This window comes from Etheostoma cragini, chromosome 9 (genome assembly GCF_013103735.1).
Source record: "Etheostoma cragini isolate CJK2018 chromosome 9, CSU_Ecrag_1.0, whole genome shotgun sequence".
NCBI lineage: Eukaryota > Metazoa > Chordata > Actinopteri > Perciformes > Percidae > Etheostoma > Etheostoma cragini.
The window spans coordinates 3,409,808-3,429,524 of record NC_048415.1 but is presented as its reverse complement, the minus strand read 5'-3'; the positions used below and the strand labels follow the sequence as shown (position 1 = coordinate 3,429,524).

General features: G+C 38.9%; 1 long non-coding RNA gene across 1 annotated transcript; it reads left to right on the top strand.

Annotated features, from left to right (window-relative positions):
* The first annotated feature begins 339 nt into the window (after window positions 1-339).
* Window positions 340-18,785, top strand: LOC117950055. The gene is made up of 3 exons (XR_004657803.1): window positions 340-530; window positions 1,927-1,932; window positions 18,774-18,785. It is a non-coding gene; the product is annotated as an uncharacterized LOC117950055 (long non-coding RNA).
* The last annotated feature ends 932 nt before the right edge of the window (window positions 18,786-19,717 follow it).

The following is a 19,717-nucleotide window of genomic DNA, read 5'->3' as shown; positions in this document are numbered from 1 at the left end:
TACTGGGACGGCCTCTAGCCAGTAAGACCAGTAAGAGCGTGCCCCCCATGTAGACTGAGTCCTTTACAGCGGCCGGGGTTTGAATCCGACCTGCGACCCTGTGCTGCGTGTCATTGAAAAAGCCCCCAAAAAATGATCTTAAAAAAAAGGTTACTGTAAGCCGGCTACAGAGCAACGTAAGACCCCGGCCGTTGGTGCAGTGAGTAATTCTGCGAAAAGATTGTTGATAGTTCAACTCAACTGCCAAACAAATAGCCCCCCCCCCCCCCCTTCATAAACACCGCCCGCCAGAGTCACAGACAGAGAACTACTGACGTGGAAATTCAAATGCTGCCCCCCCCTCCCCCCCGGCTCCTACCATCAACTGGCGCTGCTTGTTGCCCATTGGCTGGAACAGTGTTTTGTGGCGTGTGCACTACATTCTGTTTGCTCTCCATTTACACAGCCAGGGCTGTGTATTGACACCTGAATGTGTTTTAACAAACACAGAAAATAGAGAGCTAGGTGACCGTGAGGAGATATTCACTGAAGTGTAGTGGATTAACATCACTTACCATGCCTTTAAGTGGCCATTGCAATTGAGCTTTGCCGACGTCATGTAACGACGAAGAGTTTAGGCTACAAGCAAATCGCTTAGATTAGAAAAAAAGATTGTGGTTTGAATTAAAACACTGGTTCCCTTTAAGTAGTACTCCCTGGACAAAACACACAATTTCTGGGTGAATGTCTTTGGTTTCCCTGGGACACAAACTTTGCTCCCCAACTTGAAAGCCCTGTGTTTTAAAGTACAGTAGCACTCAACGTGGTCCATACACCAATAAATACGTGGAGTTCATCTGGAATTACATGTGCATTACGTATCGTAGCTATTCGTACGAATGGTTCACAATCACAAAAATTGTCAAAATTTGTCTTTTGTTTAACGTAATGTCAGTTTATACAATTTTACACAAAATAATGAACTATTTTTTCACATAAAGACAGATAAACAAAACACTCTCTCTCTCTCTCTCTCTCTCTCTCTCTCTCTCTCTCTCTCTCACACAAAGAAACACACACACACACACACTAACTCACCTTGTTGATCATGTGGCATCGGGTGTCATTACTTTCAGCAGCTCAAGATGCCCTCAGGTCAGCTGCAACAATCTGTTTATGTGTGTGTGTGTGTGTGTGTGTGTGTGCGTGTGTGTATGTGTGTGTTTGTATGGGTGTATGTGAGAGAGACAGTGAGAGATGCAGGGAGCCTGAGAGACAGTGAGTAATGGAGGGGGAGAGAGAGAGAATAATGAAAACTGTCAGTCCACAGAGGGCACCACACGACTCTCCTAACACCCTGCACTGATTCTAACCTTCCAGCATTTGGTGGGACTCTCAAGCATTCAGCACGCAAAATCACAGTGAGCAGCACCCTAAACATTTTCCCTGACTGTTATAAACATGTCAATCTTTCTCTCCCACAGCAAACCTGCCTCTCAAACATTCCATTGCATTCTGTTCTTTTCTGCTTTAACATATTTTGAAGAAAAGGAATCAAATCATTGATACACTTACTGACCACTGTCTAGTTGACAAAAATAAAATGTTGAGATTGATAAAGATGTAGACAGTGTTGTTCATGTTGTAAATACTGACATAGTGTGGATACATACTTCTGCAAATACAAAAAAAAATTCAATACGTTTTCTGTAGAACCCAGCATTTTTAATTAGGTTTAACTACTGTAACCTTTTCTGGTTATGTTTTGTCTGTTAAATTCAAATCAATAAATATGTTTAGATACATGTTGAGTTGTGATCTCTACTGAGCTCATCTTTTTTTTCACATCTGCAAGACTGCTGCGCCATTTTATCTCTGAGAGCAATAAGGGGCAAAACCTGTAGTTTGGATATTCAACATATACAGTACATCAATTCTGAACTGGAGTTTGGTGTTTGTGTGCTATTCCCAGTTGGCCTAAGGGTGGCAGTGTTGATTCACCATTTAGCTGCTCACTGATGTAGTCCTGCACCCCTATTCTGCTGTATTCCATAAATATGAGATCACATTTACGGAGAGTAAAGTCATAATTCATGTATCCAAGACGCAGGGAATTACATCTTTAATGAAAACCCAAATCGAATTTCCTAAAAATGTAAATGAATGACTATGAAAGAATTTGTTTATTCTGAATCATAACGTAAGGTACCCTATTATTCCGTGGGGGCAATGTCATTAGAGCATTACGTACCTCTCCAAATAAGGTGTCATTTCACTCTTGTGGATAATTGTACGACTTTGCTGAGAGGTGTACAGTGGTACTCAGGCAGAGGAAGAGACTCTTGAAGCAGCGAGAGCCAGCACACAGCAGGGGGCAAACCAGCACCTGGATTAAACTGCTACTCGTGGGTGGAATATACTGTAAGAGAAATTGGTTTCTGTTTGTTAAAGTGTATTATGTATACCAGCATGTATGAATATCTGTGTGTTTGTTGATTGACAGGGGACAACGTGCTCTCAGAGCCGTCCCACTAAACCCTGTCCAATCAGCTCTGCGTCTCCCCTGAATTAACCAATTCCTTTAACGAGCCATTGAGTTTTGATCAAACTTTCCTAGCTTTCCAAAATTTACAAATCCCTGGTCATGTTCCTGAGACAGGAACAGAAAAAAATACGCCTGTGAGCATCATTGCTTCATTTACACATAAAAAAATCCTTGCCGCTTCACCAAATACATTTTCACAGAACATCACCTTTAGGAAGGGAGACATTTCTGGCTCTGCTTTCACCGTGCCTCCGTGTGAGAGTCTGGTGTCACATGTTTGAATTGAATTTCGCATAAGCACCCTTATGCAAGTTGGAGCTAGTGAGTGAGTTAACAAGTGAGGCAGAGAGGATGTTAGGGGATATCTTATATTTTTTCAATTTTTTTTAAGTCAAAATTAATTAATAAGATATCATCTTCCTACATGCCTCAATGGAAATACTGGAGCTTTTTCAAACAACTTCCAAGTGTTGACCTTAAATTCTGCTCATAACAAACTGGGATGACATGTTTTTCACTAAAAAATGAAAATGAGCTCATGAAGACTTGCTTGTCTTGAAATAATAAGAAAACAGCAATGCCAAGGACTTCTTTACAATCTGCTGACCCAGCCGGTGACTCTCCCGCAAGCTCATAACAGATGATCTCATGACTTTATGACTTTGTCGAAGGAAAATGACCAATCTAACTTTGACTATGCAGGCATGAATATTGCAAAGCCACGCTCTGAACAAGGGCGCCAATAAAAGCTGCACAGCCCATCTGCTTCAGTGACGTATGGCGAGCCAAGACACAACGTAAGCTCTTCATTGTCTTTGTGTCTCACTGCTCCCCTATCTTCGCCTTTTGTAATGGTAATCAAAGATTCGCTCTGAAGAGACACTGGCAACTTTCAGCGTATTGTTTGAAAAGTGGAATTTCAAAGGACTTGTGCAGAGCAGCTGTAATGAGTACAAAGTTGGAGATGAGTGCTGTAGAACAACGCCTTTTCTCTATCTCCTCTTTCCCCTTTCTGTCATAGCAACCTTCTTAATCACCCTTCAACCCTGCAGACCTGCCATTCCCACTGCACACCTCTCCAGGCTGCCAGGTCTATGGCCCATACCTTGTTATTCACTCTTTGATGTATTTCCCAGAAATCACTGTACCTCGAGCGCAAGAGAGCAGTTTGACAGAGCCTTCCAGTCCTCTTTCACTGTCTTCCTCTGTGATTAATTCACAAGTCCAAAACAGTAACTTCATCCGACACTAATTTCCTATGTAACATGACATCTCTTTAGTTGGCAGGACGGGTAGGTCCAAGGATTCCTGCATGCTGCATTCTTTCCTGTAATAAATCATTAGCCATTAGGGACCAATGTGCCCTAAATGACTTAAACAAATGAACTTGTCTGCTTTAATAAGACCTTCCATTACCTGGATGTGCTCTGTTTAAAGGCAGGGGACTAAAAAAGTAATATGGTATAGCAAAGAAGTATTATACCAGAAGTTGCTTATGTATGTAAATGTATACATACATGCACACAGTGGATTATAAAGTTTTGAAGTGTAATCGGGATTTGAATATTCCTCTTACATTTACACTAATGATCCTGCAGCTGTTTTTTTCTTTTTACAAAGGAGGATAAACTGTTTGAGTCATATTTTTATAGCGTGCATCATTAAGCTTGGATTTTTCCCATGGCAGGATGCAGATCTGTTGAAGACTACTGTATATCCTATTAATGTTAATTCACTTTTTCCACCTTTTGCACATAACAGTCCACGAAGCGACTGCTTCCAGCTACGAGTAGTCCCGTAAACTCAGCACTCAATCACATAGCTAGCTGACTAGATTAGATTAGACTTTATTGTCCACTTTGGTGGAAATTTAGCTTTGGCTTTTCCAAAACATTAAAATACAAGACAGTGTTGTGGTTCTCAAGACCGGTCTTAAGACGACTTTTTGAAGAACTCGGAATCGACCGCATTTGTATTTGGTCTTGTCCCAGTCTCGGATAAAGAGGACTCTGGATTTTATTTTAAATCCTGTCAAGACCACTGCTGCAGGGATTTAGCAATTATGCCTTTGCACTGTCTGATTCATGCCTATGTGTTACAACTTGCAGCCAATAACTTGTGTTATGTCTAATTTGGAATTTGTTACTGTAAACCACACTCTCCCTGGCACCTTTACACATGATCCAAAAATAAAGTGGAATGCAGCAGACAGTGGAAGAAGCTCTTGCTGTCTATGACAAATCTGGTCTATCTTGACTGGGTATCACCGTGCTTTGGACTTATTCTTGACTTGGTCTTAAACCTTCAAATTCTCGGTCTTGTCTCGGTCTTGATACACTCTGGTCTTGGTGAATACTTGATCTCAGTTCAATGGTAGTTCTTGACTACAACACTGTTAGTTACCAGCTGGATACCATAATCACTGTAATTCCAACAGCCACAATCAAATTACCTCTGGCAGTTCCTAGCACAAATCCCCACAATAAATAGCCAAATGTAGGGGAGGCTATCATTGCGTTTAGGTAATGTATAGAAAATTCAACTTTTTGGTGGAAACAATATTGATAAAATATGTATGTATCAAGTGCAAACCAACATGATAAATAACTAATGGAGACAAAAACTGAAACTTTTCTTTCCGAGCCCTAACTATGATAAAACTAGGGTTATACTTTATTTTCCTATAGTGTGTTTTCAAATTTTCAGGAGATCAGTACTGAAGTTCACAGTACTGAGATTTTGTTTTACTTGTGAGCAAAATTACGTTGCATCAATACAACCTAGAAAGTGTGTGTGGTGCATGAAACCAATAAAGGCCAGTCTGAAAAATAACTAGGACCAAAACAGGAGGAAAATACTAATTTACCCTCATTTAAAATCTGCATAATCTCCATTTCCACATTATTGATTCATAGTACACTCCATCTATTAATCAGAACTATACTGAACCATGTCATACCATTGCTCCGCTAAGTTTCTCTTTTAATCCCATTACTGTTCTCACTGCAGCATCTTTTAACAACATTTACACCAAGGTTTGGGGTTTCCCCCTTTGGGTGTGTATCAGAGAGCACAGATGCCGTCAAAGTGGAGGAACAGGACACCCTTCAGTGAAATTAAATATTTAAGAATATCTGTTGTCACAATATGATTACTAAGGAAAACAAGGCCTTGGTTAGAACTACCCAAACTATCCTTCAACTTCTAATTAGCAGCAGATTTATAAACTGATCAGGAACACACCAGTCTATGGGTGGGGTCTTGGCACAGGGTTAAAAATAAGGAAAGCAGGACAAGTTATGAACATATTGCTGTTATACAATAACTTGGCTAATTAAACCTAAGTATGCTTTGGAAATCAAGTGGAATCAGCTGCCAGTTACTACTTAGTAATAATTTAGGGGCTTGACTCTGTGATTCCTGACGCTTGACACAAAGCCGTGATTGAGCCAAAACACTTAATCAGGCCTGGGACCTTTTAAAGTAGCCTACTAGAACTGAATAACAAATCTTCTTGACTCGTTCCAGCCAAAAGATTGCAGTCCTCCAAATTTACAAGATATAAGGGATACTTAATCTTTCATGTGATTTGAAAAGACCACATTCACAGCCAAAAAAGGTAGCAAGATATGATTCAGGGAATAAAGAAAACTGTATTCAACTGTTATACTTGTAATTTAATGAAAGCTGATCAGCTTCTTATAAGCAATAATGTCAGGATGAATTAATAATTACCTCATGTGGAAATCATAAGACTACTAAAACAGATGAAAGGTATCATTTGAATACATTTAGCATAAATATCTGCTGTTTAAGTAATAATAAAATGGTTATTACTTAATGCTTAATAACTTATCCTTATACTTTGCTATTATTCTGTATTAGACTTGTGTAGACTTTGAGACTGCTCAGGAGTAGATTGTGCTAGATGCTGCTTTTTAATATGGGGCTAAAGTACATATTCATCATATTTTGTAAATTCAGATTATTATTTTTTTCTCGTGATCAATTTTTTTCCACATTTAAACAGTTGAACAAAACATTGCACAGTGCACCCCCTCCACAATCAGAGAGTTTTGGTTAAGATAAAGCATATCTGGAAAACAATAACTTGCAGTTTACAATGAGCTTAGAGCTGAGAAAAAAATCCCATGTTGTCCTAACAATGCTAAGCCCCTTGTTTGCTTGTATTTTAATTGAGATGTTTAAAGGAGATTTATTTTCCCTCTTATCAGTGATTAGTGCTGTACGTTCTCTAACTGCTGAACATGTTTTAACATCTGGATTCCATTTACAGTTCATTGACTGTGTATTTTGCACATAACTACTGCAATTGTATGTGCAGTGTCCCAACAATAACCAGTCATCTGTAGACATCAGTGCTATCTGAACACACATGGCAACACATAAGAAGTTCACTCTAATGTTTGATTGCCTGGTGTATCATACTGTAGGTACACTGTAATTTAGAAATCTGTAAGGGCCGGCTGGTGGGTAATCCATTTAATAGCACAATAGCATATAGGTCTATGCTGCTGGGGTTTCTTATGTTAATACAAGAGTAGTTGGTGCTTGGGGAGATCCGCTAATTATCGTCAGTTGCTGCAAATGCCTCTGTATCCATTTATGTTTATGAATATTTAATAATCTTGGTCTAAAGCGTTATGAGCAGGACCAAATTGTTGGCAAAGAGGAAACACTGTCACGTCTCAGATGGAGTATATCCACGTTGCACATCCGGGATTGCTCTGGTGCTGCAGGAAATTCCGCAGCATAAATGCCTTATCGCCACTGTCCGTTTCCTTCCCCTCTATTTGTATTAGAATTTTAAACTCAGGTGGATTAATGAGGACTATGGTTAACTGCTTTACTAACTAGCCGCTCCCCTCCCCACAGTGCTGTGGAGGATGGTCTGGCAAAGAGAGACTAAGTCTTACAAAAAGGCCCTTCTATTATTCATAACACTAATAAATTACGAAAAAAAGATTTAGGAAAATAGAACAGGTCAAATTTCCCTCTAGAGCTGTTTATAATTAAGTAATGACCATGATTTAGTGGCATAGTGCTATAATGGCTTCTCTGGAGTAGGGCTGACATTTGACTTACTGGCTTTTAAACTACAGTATATTGATTTTGTTTGTGCAGAAATAACATAATACAGTACATGTCGATGTCCTTGTTACCATGGTGATGGGCAAGGGGGTGGTTGTTGTAAAGGAAGATGGCGAGGCCATTGTTGCTGATGAATAATGGACGTATGAAGGAAGTGAATCTTGTTTGTGAAATGGAAGCATTTGGACCAGCGCTATTCTGTGTGGGTTGCACAACAAGGGAAGGCAAAAGAGGTGAGTGGATAAAAGTTATTGTAGAATGATGCCAGCTCTCTCTGCTCGATCTCAATGGGCTCCAATTAAACCTGCCCTGCCCTGGCAGCTGCACAGTCATCGCCACAAGCTCACAGATGCAGCCTTATCTGCTTTAATCCCTGAGTTACATTCAACATAAAGTTCTGCTATGCAAAGTGTATGCACAACTCAGGAATGGAAGAGTCCTGATACACTGATTGGCTGTTTTTCCTTTGCAGCACCGCATAACCACTGACAACTAGCTGCAGTTGTCTGTGTGGTAGAAATAAGGTCCTACACAATTTTACAAATAAGTTAGGTTATTGGCAGACATTCTTTGATTAACAAAATTTCCATTAATTTTATCAGGAGTTCACTGGACAATGTTTTGATTCTTTTTACTTGTTAGGGTGCAAAAAGGTAAAGAATATTGATGATGCTGCAAAACCTACTTTCACTCTGTTTGCCCTGTAGCCAGTAATCAGTCCTCCGCATATCGAGACACATCAGTTTACCAGAAGCAATGGATTCTGCAGATGCATGGATGCCTATTTCATATGAGATAAGATAAGATGAAACTTTATTGTCTGTACATACAGAAATTCTTCTTGCATAGCCTGCTCCAACAATAACACAAGCATATTTAAAGCTTGTAGCATCTATAAGTTAATCTTTTAAACATGTTCTTTTTCTAAGTAGCACTAAACCATGTAGCTTGATTTAAAAGCAGTATTAAAAGGGATTGTTAGATGTTAGGCTGTCACTGCTAATAATTGGCTCAAACCCAAATGTGAAATTCATTAAGCCAATCCACCACCACTCCTCTTAATTGAGATCCTGTTGATAAAGCCACAGGGCCTGATAGCTATCAGATATAATTAAACTGATAATTGTGATTGCAAGAATTCTCTTCGGGCTGTAATTATAATGCAGGAACATTGGACGTTCTTGCCGGTCTATTTACAGGCACATTACAAGCATCTCAATTCATCTGTACTATATACACAGCAGCTTATAAATATTTGGACGTTCTCACATGGCTTGGCTCTGTAATCAAGCTTTTGAATTTGAAATGATAAAGTGACAATTATGGCAAATTACCATCTCTCAGTTTTAATTCAAGGTTGTTTACATCCATTTTGGGTGTATAGAGTGCTACGTTTAAAAGGGCTGCAGGTCCAATACTGTTGAACTAATGTGTGAACTACCTCAAACTAATGTGTGAACATCCTCAAACATTTTTTAACGGTTGTCAAAGTATGTTGTCTGAAGAGAAAGAAATGTCCAAAGACTTCCAGACCACTCTGTAACAGTGATTTGTTGAAATTTGGTTTTGTTTCAGATACCAGAGCATGCACTCAGGATCATGTGAAATTTATAATCAATCAATACCGCCTTCATAGAAAAGAGTGGTCATTTTGCTGGTTTGAAATTTCCTAAAAATATATAAACAGAAATCCTGAAAGGAAATGGAAACAAGAAAGAACTGTCTACTCTCTGCAGAAAAAGGTTTGTGTTCTGCATTTAGTTTTAGGTCTGCATTTTAATTTCCTTTTTCATTAATTTGTTCTTTTGTTCTGGTATAGACATGTTAATCTTGATAGCTTGGTCAGAGATGGCAACCATGGTAGAAGACAAACCAAAAAATACTACAATAAAAAAAACAAATCTAGAGCCAATGTTGTCACTGATATACAAAAGCATGTTAAACATTACATATGGCCAAGTTGTTATGAGGAGGGATGCAAATGCAGCTGTTTTTCTCATTTTATTAGCTGATGTCCACATTTGGTGTCTAACTTTGGTTATGTATGTGTGAATATTAGGTTGCAAGTGCATTTTTAGCAGACAATTAGTATGAATGGTCTAAGTGCAGGTAAGCCTGCCACAGCACACCTCCATGTTAAAATCAGTGTTTGGTAGGTAAGGGAACAGGATTTACCCAGCTGTAGTTCCAGTAAGCAATTGATGTCTTCTCATTTTAACATTCTTACTGGTTGTAAGCTGCTTTCTGCTATTGAATGTAAATGAAATGGAATAACAGTGTTCCTCTGTTGATATATTTAGATGCAGTTCAGACATTACCATGTCTCCAGATATCATTGCTTTCTGGCACCATCTAAATTCCTGTTATTTTGCATTCTCTGGTCTCAGTAGAGCAGCTAATGCATGCTTGTTTTGGGGGTTGGGAGCTGCTGTCAATCCAGTGGCGTCAAACCGTTGGTGACACTCTGACAAGCGATCACTGGAAAATGCAGTGCAGTACACTAAACAGTGACAGCAGTATCAGTAATGGTGTCACCAAAATAAAAAAAAGAAACTAAACTAAAAGCTTTGATCATCACCTTAAGGAGAAGTTGTTTGTCTCCAAATGAGTCTGAGTTTCTATATATGCTTAATTTTGTCCAGTGTTTTAGGGCAAGTGGGGTTTATCAAGGCACTCACTTTGCTAAAGGTAGGGAAAAGAACTGTGGGTATGGATGCATTTTGATACAATTTTAAATAAGGAGATACGATGCAGATTCCCAACATAGAGGAGCAGGGCGGCAATTTTAATTCAGGCTGTGAGGCAATTTAAAAACCTCTGAATATCAAACAGTGTACATAGTATAAATCATAAGGTTAAATTCAGGCATGCTTAAGACAATACAATGGATTACAATTGTAGTTAATGTTATGTAATTAAAGTGTATTGCTTTACTAGGGCTTGCACAATGCCCTTTTTAATGTACTCTTTCAGAGCTGCAAGTGAACATAACTCAAGCACTGCCCAGTGCATAAGCTTATCATTGACATAAGGATATGAAAAACAAATTCAAGCAGTGTTTGTTTGTGTGCATTTATATTACTCAACATTTAAAAAAATGGCTACATTGAAGGCTTTACTTGTTTAAATTCATTAGTGTTGGTATGTGACACACTGGAATCAATCAGTTTTTTTTTCTCTTAAATCTATTACCTCACTCTCTGATGTACTTCAATTAGATTTGTATTTCTAACTTGCCTGTTAGCTTTGCCAAAATGTCAATGAGTCTCGTACTGTTCTCCAATAATGGAAGTCAGTACCGTGATTGCATGAAGAAAAGCTGAGTGGATGAAGCCACTTATTCCAGCTCATATAAGTGAGCACATTAATAGTATTTATTCAGCATTTGGAAAACTTCTAAAACTTCTTAAAACTACACTCAAGACAGCAACTCGTGATGGAGGCAATAAGAGCCAGAAAGCAAAGAGGTAGTATTAAGCCATGAACAATCTCTGTAAATGTCAACCGCTGTGACCAGGAAACCTACCTTGTAACAGAGAATCTGTCGAGGAGCACGCTCAAACTACCACTTGCTGGGGATTGTTTGGTTTGACATGATTTATACTTTGAGGGGAGAAAGTGAGAGGTAGTGAAAGCAAGAGATTTAAACAGAGACAGGCAGAGAGACAGAGAGAAAATAAAGTTACTGCTGAGGCAAAATGCTGACACTATAGGAATGAAGTGCAGTGAGACTTACTGAAGAAGAGCAACATCTAGGCAACTGAGGACACAAGAAGGAATAGAAACACAAATCAGAAATGTTGGCATTAACCGACGACATTCTGACCAAATTCATCATTACTGTTGAATGCTATCTGAATTTAAAATGTTTGAATCAATTATACCATGTATGGACTTTATGGATACAGTGTGATTTGTGCAATACACTGAATCCACATTGCACCTGGTATTATAGGGGCATTCTGTTATGTTTTAATACGGGTCTTAAACATCCATCTACTGCAATATTTGTGTTGACACCATTTGTTGTACAGATTATGTGCCAAATGTACCCAGTTTTGACCACTCTAAAATTGATAGAAATGGTCATCCATTGTTATATCCCACAAAAATACCACATGAAAACACCAAGAACAAAACAAATCCATACTGTGATTTCTGGATTGGTCACTGTTGCTCATTGTTTTTCTACAGTGAAGTCAAGATTTAAAGAAAAAACGATCTCACTACAATGCACTTGTTACTATTGAGGACTAACATCAGCATACAATAGTACAACTGGGCTTATTTTTTTCAAAGATTATTTTTTGTGCAAAAAGGCCTCCTGATCCATCCCATTTGCTCAATATAGGTGTTTCTTTTTCCGAAACTATACTGTGGAAAAGTTGCTAACACACATTTATTTATTACTTTAATGACAGGACAGCTGAAGAAGTGAAAGGGCAGAGAGAGGCAGTAATGACATGCAGTAAAGGCCCGCAGGTTGGAGTCAAACCCGGGCCCGCTGTGTCGAGGAGTAAACCTCTATATATGGGCGCCCACTCTACCAACTGAGCTGTCTGGGCGGCCACAATTGGGCTTATTGATTGTACAAGACCCTCAGCTGTCCAGTCATACCCAATTTTGCAATCCCAAGACTGATTAGGGAACACGGCATGCACAGATACAGTAGTCAGATAACACGGTGTGCAGAGATGCATTATTCAGATAACACATTTATTCACATTTATTCTATATATACTGTATATAACCGTAACTGAAAACGGAATTGGATTAGCATACATTGGGCACCTCTCCCAAGAGGGGACTCATGGGTACCCATATAACCCATTTTGCTCAGATATCTTGAGGTTAAGGTCTATGCCAGTTTGCATTATTTTGCCACCTTCCCAACAAGGTAGCATGACAAAAAGAAAAAGAAAATCCCCAGTAGATGCCTTAAGCCCGCTACATGCTCTCAAAGACAGTCTAGTTTGGAAGGCCTGAGCAGGGGACCCTGTGTAATATTGGATGAGTCAGACCATTGCAATTTGATCCCATCTTAAACAGGTGTAAGTGCCACCTGTGCAATTGGCCACACAGTAGAAGTTAAAAGGTGACCTCAATCTGCATCTGCCTGCTATCTCAAGCTGCACAGCAAAAACAACAGAACCCGGGAAAGGAAAAATAAGTAGAGCCCATAGATCAACATTCCTTACCTTGACCTGGGTCCTGCCATGTTTGTTTACTCCTCCAGCTCTGCAACCTAATTTGTATATGAGGATTTGAACAGATCCGGGCAGATTTGAGATAAAGAGAAGGCTCAATACCAAGTGTAGATAGAAAGGCCACTGTTCAGATCTCACTATCTAGATTACATGTCAAGATACCGACCAATGGCAATAGCAGGAGTAGATGGGGTCTGGCTGACCACTAAAATAGAAACCTCTTTGCATGCATTTTAATTCAACAGGTCCATTACGAAATACTACCTTTGTGAAACTTGGCGTTGGTTCACCTCCTTGGTCACCTGGATAGCTGTAGTTTGCGGTGTTTTACTAGTTTTACTGGGTTGCATAATATCATATAATATAGGATAATATATAAGTTAGCAAATGAGGATGTCAAAATATTTTTTTTAAACATTTCAATATGGTGAAATTGATCTAATAAAACAACAAACTATCTTTAAACATATCGTAGTATTGAGTCAACACCTGAAGAAGTAAAAAAAAAACGATATGCTACACCTAAAAATACAAACCTAAAATAAGGTAATGTTTTGTTTATCAAACACCAAATTTCCCAAAAGTGCATTAATAATATTTATTCTTTGACTCCTGGAGGCTTCCCAGGGAGACTATCTTGATTTGAAATAATGGTGGAAAAAATTCATATTATTGGCCTGCATCAAGAGATGTCAAGCTTGGACACATTGAAAATTCAAATCCAAAAGTTATGGGTCGACATAATATGAAAATAAATTGTGATTTAAAAGAGGAAGGCAAACGATAGCCTGAAAGAATATGTATATATATGCCCCCTCTCTCCCTTTTCCTTTTTTCTGCTTCACCACTAACACATCCAGCCAAAGATTGGTAGACAAGTGCTTGTTCCTGAGAGCATGAGTCCTGTGACCCTGGAAGAAGGGTGAACGCTCAGTCTCAATTCACCCGCACTCCATTTCAGGCTTATTACACAGTAATCTCCAGAAGTTTTGTCCTGCTGGGAATAGCCTCGCCAGCATTTTTAGCAGCAGTCCACCATAAAGGAGGAGAGGAAGTTAGAATATCCTCTTAGCTGTGATTTATTACCCCCACCTCACTTGAGGTTTGCTCTCATGTTATATTTGTTTGTCTTTCCTGTTTTCTTTCCTCTCTGTTTTGCTTCTTTGTGGGCTGGTAATCTTTGCCCATTTTAAGTCATGACGAGTAGGTTTGCTATCAAACAGAATCTGTTGCGGCAGAGATTGGTAGTGATGTACCGTAAAGATTATTGCGCTTGTGTGACCGCATGCGTGTGCAGAGAGACAAGAGATTGAAAGTGAGAGAATTCAAATCCTGTGCGCCCCAGACTGCTGCTTTCCAAACACAGGGGGCACAGCAGGACAATTGTTTTCTGTCGAAGTGACAAACACAGAGAATGCATCTTGAATTTCTGATTATCACTTCCCAGGCAAGAAAAGTAATAATATGGATGAACTCCCCATAAATACTAATTTGAAACGGTTTCATGGTGGCCCAACTTCACGACTAGAACAGACTCTCTGCTCAAAATAGTCTGGTCAAGGTAAATTATAAAAGGATATTGGGATTGCAGCAGGTGCCTAGACTGTCATTATATTTTCCTCTCACACCCTGAGCTGTGCTCCATGAAGATTATTAATCAGTGTTTGTTTACTTTACTCATTAACGTGTGTGTAAGGTGGAAAGAAATCATAGATATATCCCTGCATTCATGAATGTATTATGGATACACAGCAATCTGGCTGTGTGCAGTGTTCAATCTGAACTAGCTACTGGAGCAATGCTATCAGTCTGTTTATGCTTTTTCTATCATTCTGTTCTATGTCATGGGTTGTTAATAGCACTTACAATTCCACATAAGTTTAGATTTGCTCCACAGATTGTATCTAGAACTACAAAAGATAAATACATGTGTCAAGTATTAATGTACTTGTCCCACTTATCCCACTTCTCTTTGGGTGTAAAGTGAGGTTAGCGTACTGAGCAACGCTACCATCTGTACATTATGTCAATGGTAATTAAGCTCATACTGAGGATGCTGGTGGGAAGGCTGTCCTACTAAATCTGTGTAGAACTCTCCACTTCTCCACTGATTTCATTGATATTACAACACATTTACATATGTCCCTTGACCTCAGTGGGATAATTCCTTGGTGTAAAAGCAGCTGTGCAATCAATGAATAAAGTAGCTTTGCTAGCAGAAAGGGTGTTCACATTTCAAACTATAAATGCACTACTGAAAAAAATATCTCTGGAGTTTTGGTCACCTTCACTTCCACTTTAAGGAAATTCTCTTATGTCAACATTTCAACAATGACAACAGTTCGGTCTTGGTTGCTTTCAGGAGAGAGATGTCCGGTCGCCGACACAGGCAAAACGCACTGCAACTAAAATAAACACAAACATGCAGCAGATAAAACTATTAAGACAACATATTCATTCCTTTGCCAACACATGAACAGCACAAATACACACAACAAAACCAAATACAAATGCGTTGCAAACATAGAAAAGATGCTAAATGAAAAGCAAAGGCAACAGGAAAACGCTGCATCCAGTTCACACAGCGGAAGTTCTCCAGGCCTCTAGAGAGAGAGGGAGAGCGAGAGAGAGAGTGCAGATGAGATGTTAGTTTTAGAAACGTGAAGAAAAGTATGGTAAAGAGGCAACAAAAATGTGAATATTCCATTTTACATTTGCCCCTTGTCTTTTTATAGTATTAGGCTATAAACGAGAAACAGGTTTACGTAGCTACCATGTTAGAGACTGACTGGAGAGCTTGCTAGCTAACCCGAGTTTCCCCAAATTTGTTATTGGAAAATTGAAAACTTGTTGAAAATGTAATAGAAAATTAGGAAAACAAATAATCCACTCTCTCTGACATAACCTCACCTTCCGTTTTGTAAACTGGATGCAGCGTGTTTCTGTTGCATTTGTTTTTGGGGTTTGTGTGCTTTTCACAGTTATGTATTTGGTTTTGTTATATGTATTTACATGTTTGCTAAATGCTGTGCATGTTTTATCACATTAATGAAGATGTTTTCTTAATTTGCTTGTGTTTTGACTATTTGCATGTGTTTTCTTAAATTACGGGGCGTTTGCCCCTGTTAGCCTCCGTAGAGATGAGATTTAGATAAATTGAAAGTAATCCAAGGCATGTTCAGGTTAGCCCGTCCTCACCCAGAAAACTGCCATCTGGGTCGCAATGACGTCTTAATGATGTGACATCCTCTTTTAAGTAGTTTTCATTTTAAGCTAAATGTTAATGTTTTACTTGACCAGAATATTTACATTGCCGGAACTTAACTAGTCCCATACCACAACATTAACTATCATTAAAACTCCATTTGTTTTGTTAAATAGAACGGTCATTTGATTGCAGCCCCACCGTGTGTCAGTAGCTTGAACCGTCACGTGTCGTTTTGGGAATCTTTGGAAATCTACCTATAATGTTGTTTTTGTATTTGGATGTTTTGGTTTTAGGTTTAATACAGAGCTTGGAAGTAGTAAAAACAGCATGACCAGTCAAAAAGGAAAAAATCTCAATGCATGTTGTATTTTGTTAGCAAGGAAGCTTGAAACTAGGCAAGTTACAAACGTTTCAGACTGGTAATGTTGCTTGTAGATTATTCTAAAGTAATTTAAATAATACTAGAAAGTTAGCCACCCTTCCCTCAGGCTAATTCATAACAGAAAAGGTTGACAAGTGACAACAAATGTCAAAAAAGAAAACATAACTCACAATTTTTAGTTTGCTAATAATGTTGTGGAGCAGACAGTGACAAAGGAAAGACACCCTGAGCCTACCCTGAGCCTGACTAATGAGTACAAGTACGCAGTTCGGCTGAAGATCTGTACTGTGTTAATATTTTATGCTGCTGGAAGTTCTTTGTACTGTTACACTCTTCGCTGAATTTTTAGAGTGAAATGTCCTTGTAAATGTTGGAAACCTCCAGACGGCAAACTGAGCTGAGCGGATTGATGAGCAATGTTTTCAGTTTTAAAAAAAAGTCTTCTTCTCAATTACCTTGAATTTTATGGCAAAGCAGTCCAGCTGAAGATAGTCTTGAACTTGACAGCTTTGCAACAGATTCATTTAGACGTATGTTTGAAATCTTACTATTAGTTTGACATTAACCAGTCAAAGTCCGGCTTTGTGAAACCAGTCCTCGGACAGGACTCACTTGGATTTTGTTCAGCTTTAAAAAATTGCAAAGCCAGCAGCTTCTTCAGCATGAGCTGAGGAACAGGGTAAGACCTCCATATGTCAACATGACACATTTATATCAATCCTTCTTGATTAACAGTGGGTGGACTTTGATGAATATGTGCAGTGAATCAGGCATGACTGAGGAATGACTTGGCAGAGACCATGAGAGACGCCCAGATTTTTACCACTGATTGGAATACCTACGGAAAACTGAAGGATGTGTCTTTGTGTGTCAGGGAAAACTTAATGACTTACAATGAAGATACAAGTTAAAGGTCCAATGATGTATTTACAGTAATACATCCAAAAATTAAACCATCAGATACTAAGAAAACATGTTACAATGAAATATTATCTTGTCAGACAACAATGCTAATGCCAGTATTTTCTCCTTTTGTAATTTCCGTTCCGTGATGGAATTTCCGTCTTTTTTCTGCCTGTGTGTTGTTATCAACTGCCCAGTTTGACAAACAGGCCGGGTTGCCAGATATACCTGTAAAAACGTAAACCCAGTAAAATACACCTCTAACGTTAGTACAGCCATGAAAGCAACAAACAAACAACACAGGATCAACGGGGAGAGTCTATCCTCTACCCTCCATCCTCTGTCTGCGTAAAAAAGCTTGGTGTCAACAAAGCTGACTGTAAGTCAAAGCTTACTCAGCTGATGGTGGTCAGTTGATACAGTGTGTAAGCTTACTAATGTCTCTTATTTTCAATTTCAATATATCTTTACAGTTACAAGATGTAAATATGGCACGTGGACAAAGGCTGACTTGCTTGCCATAGCTTCTGGTCTTTGTGAAAATCTCAGTCACATAAAAGTTCTATACATCATCAGCCGCAGTGGGAGATATTACACCGTAACATTTCATAAGTATCTCAGTGAATTTAAAGAATCTTCAGGCATATATACTGTGATTTGCATTCAAATGTTTAATGCATTATGATCATTGACCAGCTACTAACTGTTACAGTCAAGCACTTAGTGCTGGATTTGTTAAATGGGATTGTGCCCTAAATGTTACATCCATCTGAAAGCCTCACTTCTGCTTACTCCAATCTTGCAGACTGGGGTGCAGAATGAAAGGAAAAACTCCATTGATTCCATCCTGATGACCCTATGTGAGCTTCGGTCGGGGGCGAGAATTCAGAACATCACCGTTGCTTGCAGACAGATGTTCCAATGTAAAGTGTTTGATTTACATGTCTGCTGCTGAGCTGTCCACTTTTCCTGCCACTGTTCAGAACAGAATTGCTTCCAACACACCCTATTGTTGGACATGCATCCATTCAATCAAGCCTGTTACAGATTTCTTACTTCAAGATATTTCTTTGAATCATAGCCATATTTTAACACGCATCAAACAAGCACGCAGCATTTCTTTCAACTGAACGAAGAAGAGACAGAAGCCGAATATTCTGGCTGAAATGAATTCAAATCATGAATGAAAGTTCAATGGACTGCAATAAAGGACTTTTTCTGCTGGGCTGTCCACTTTTTCCACCACCTTTCTGATGCTGATTTCTTATATTTTCTAAAATGCCTCTTTGAAACCCCCAAAAACATTAGCTGTCCTGAGAAGCAGGTTTTACTCTAAATGTAGGTGACAAAAAGCACTCAGCAGAAAATCAGCAAGAGGGTTGCCTATCACAAAATGTGACATTGCCTTCTGGTCTGTTGAGACAACTTCCGGTGGAGAAATAGTGTTTTTCTGCCTCATCTGTAATGGATTTCACTGTTGAATGACTGAATGAATGAGGTGTGAGAGAAGCCATTTCACTGCAGTTCGGAGAATGTTTTTTTTATTTTACCTGCTGTAGAACATTTCTCATATTGCATCATATCTACTGTAAATACTTAGTTGCATATTGCAACACACCTCCAAATATCAAAATAGACAACACTATGACAGCATTACAATTTGTAAGATTTGCTTCTACATCTTGATGACTACAGAATTTCAAGTTTCTTAGTTCAGTGTTATAGTTTCAGGGTTTTGCAGTTCACTAATGTTGACTGGCCTGTCAGACCATAGAAACCTCACAGGAAATTGCAGAGATAATGCAAAAATAATACCGTACAGCCACAGGGCCTCATTCTGACTCACACTGACTCATTGTAGTTTTTGTCAAGCCACTAGTTAGTCTATTACCTCACAGAAACACTGTGCCCTGCTGCAGTGTTTGTGTCACTGGTATGGATTATACTTTATGACACTCATACAGAAATGTTTTAGTTGAACGGGGCCATTTTGTCACGTTTTGACAATGGTCCCATGCACCATGTGCTGTTTGAGTATGCATGGCTAATGAGGACTCTTTAAGAGCTAAAAGGATTACCACGCCAAGGACACTGTAACCTCAGTAAAGAATCATGAGGAAATGGCCACCAATTTCTGTGTACACGCTATCAGCAGAATCACAAATCCACCTCTAATAGTGTCGGTCTCTAATGCCGTCTTCATGGACAAGAGCTTGTCAACCCATTTGGTAAATACTTAGCAGATTATTTTAGCTTGTCAATTGAACAGAGTGGGCTGTAATATATTTCCCATTGTGTGGTCTTTTAATAAAAAGTTTTTGTAGGGGTCAAAATGACACAACTGACTCACCTATTCTTCATCTCTCAATTTAAAATCAAAT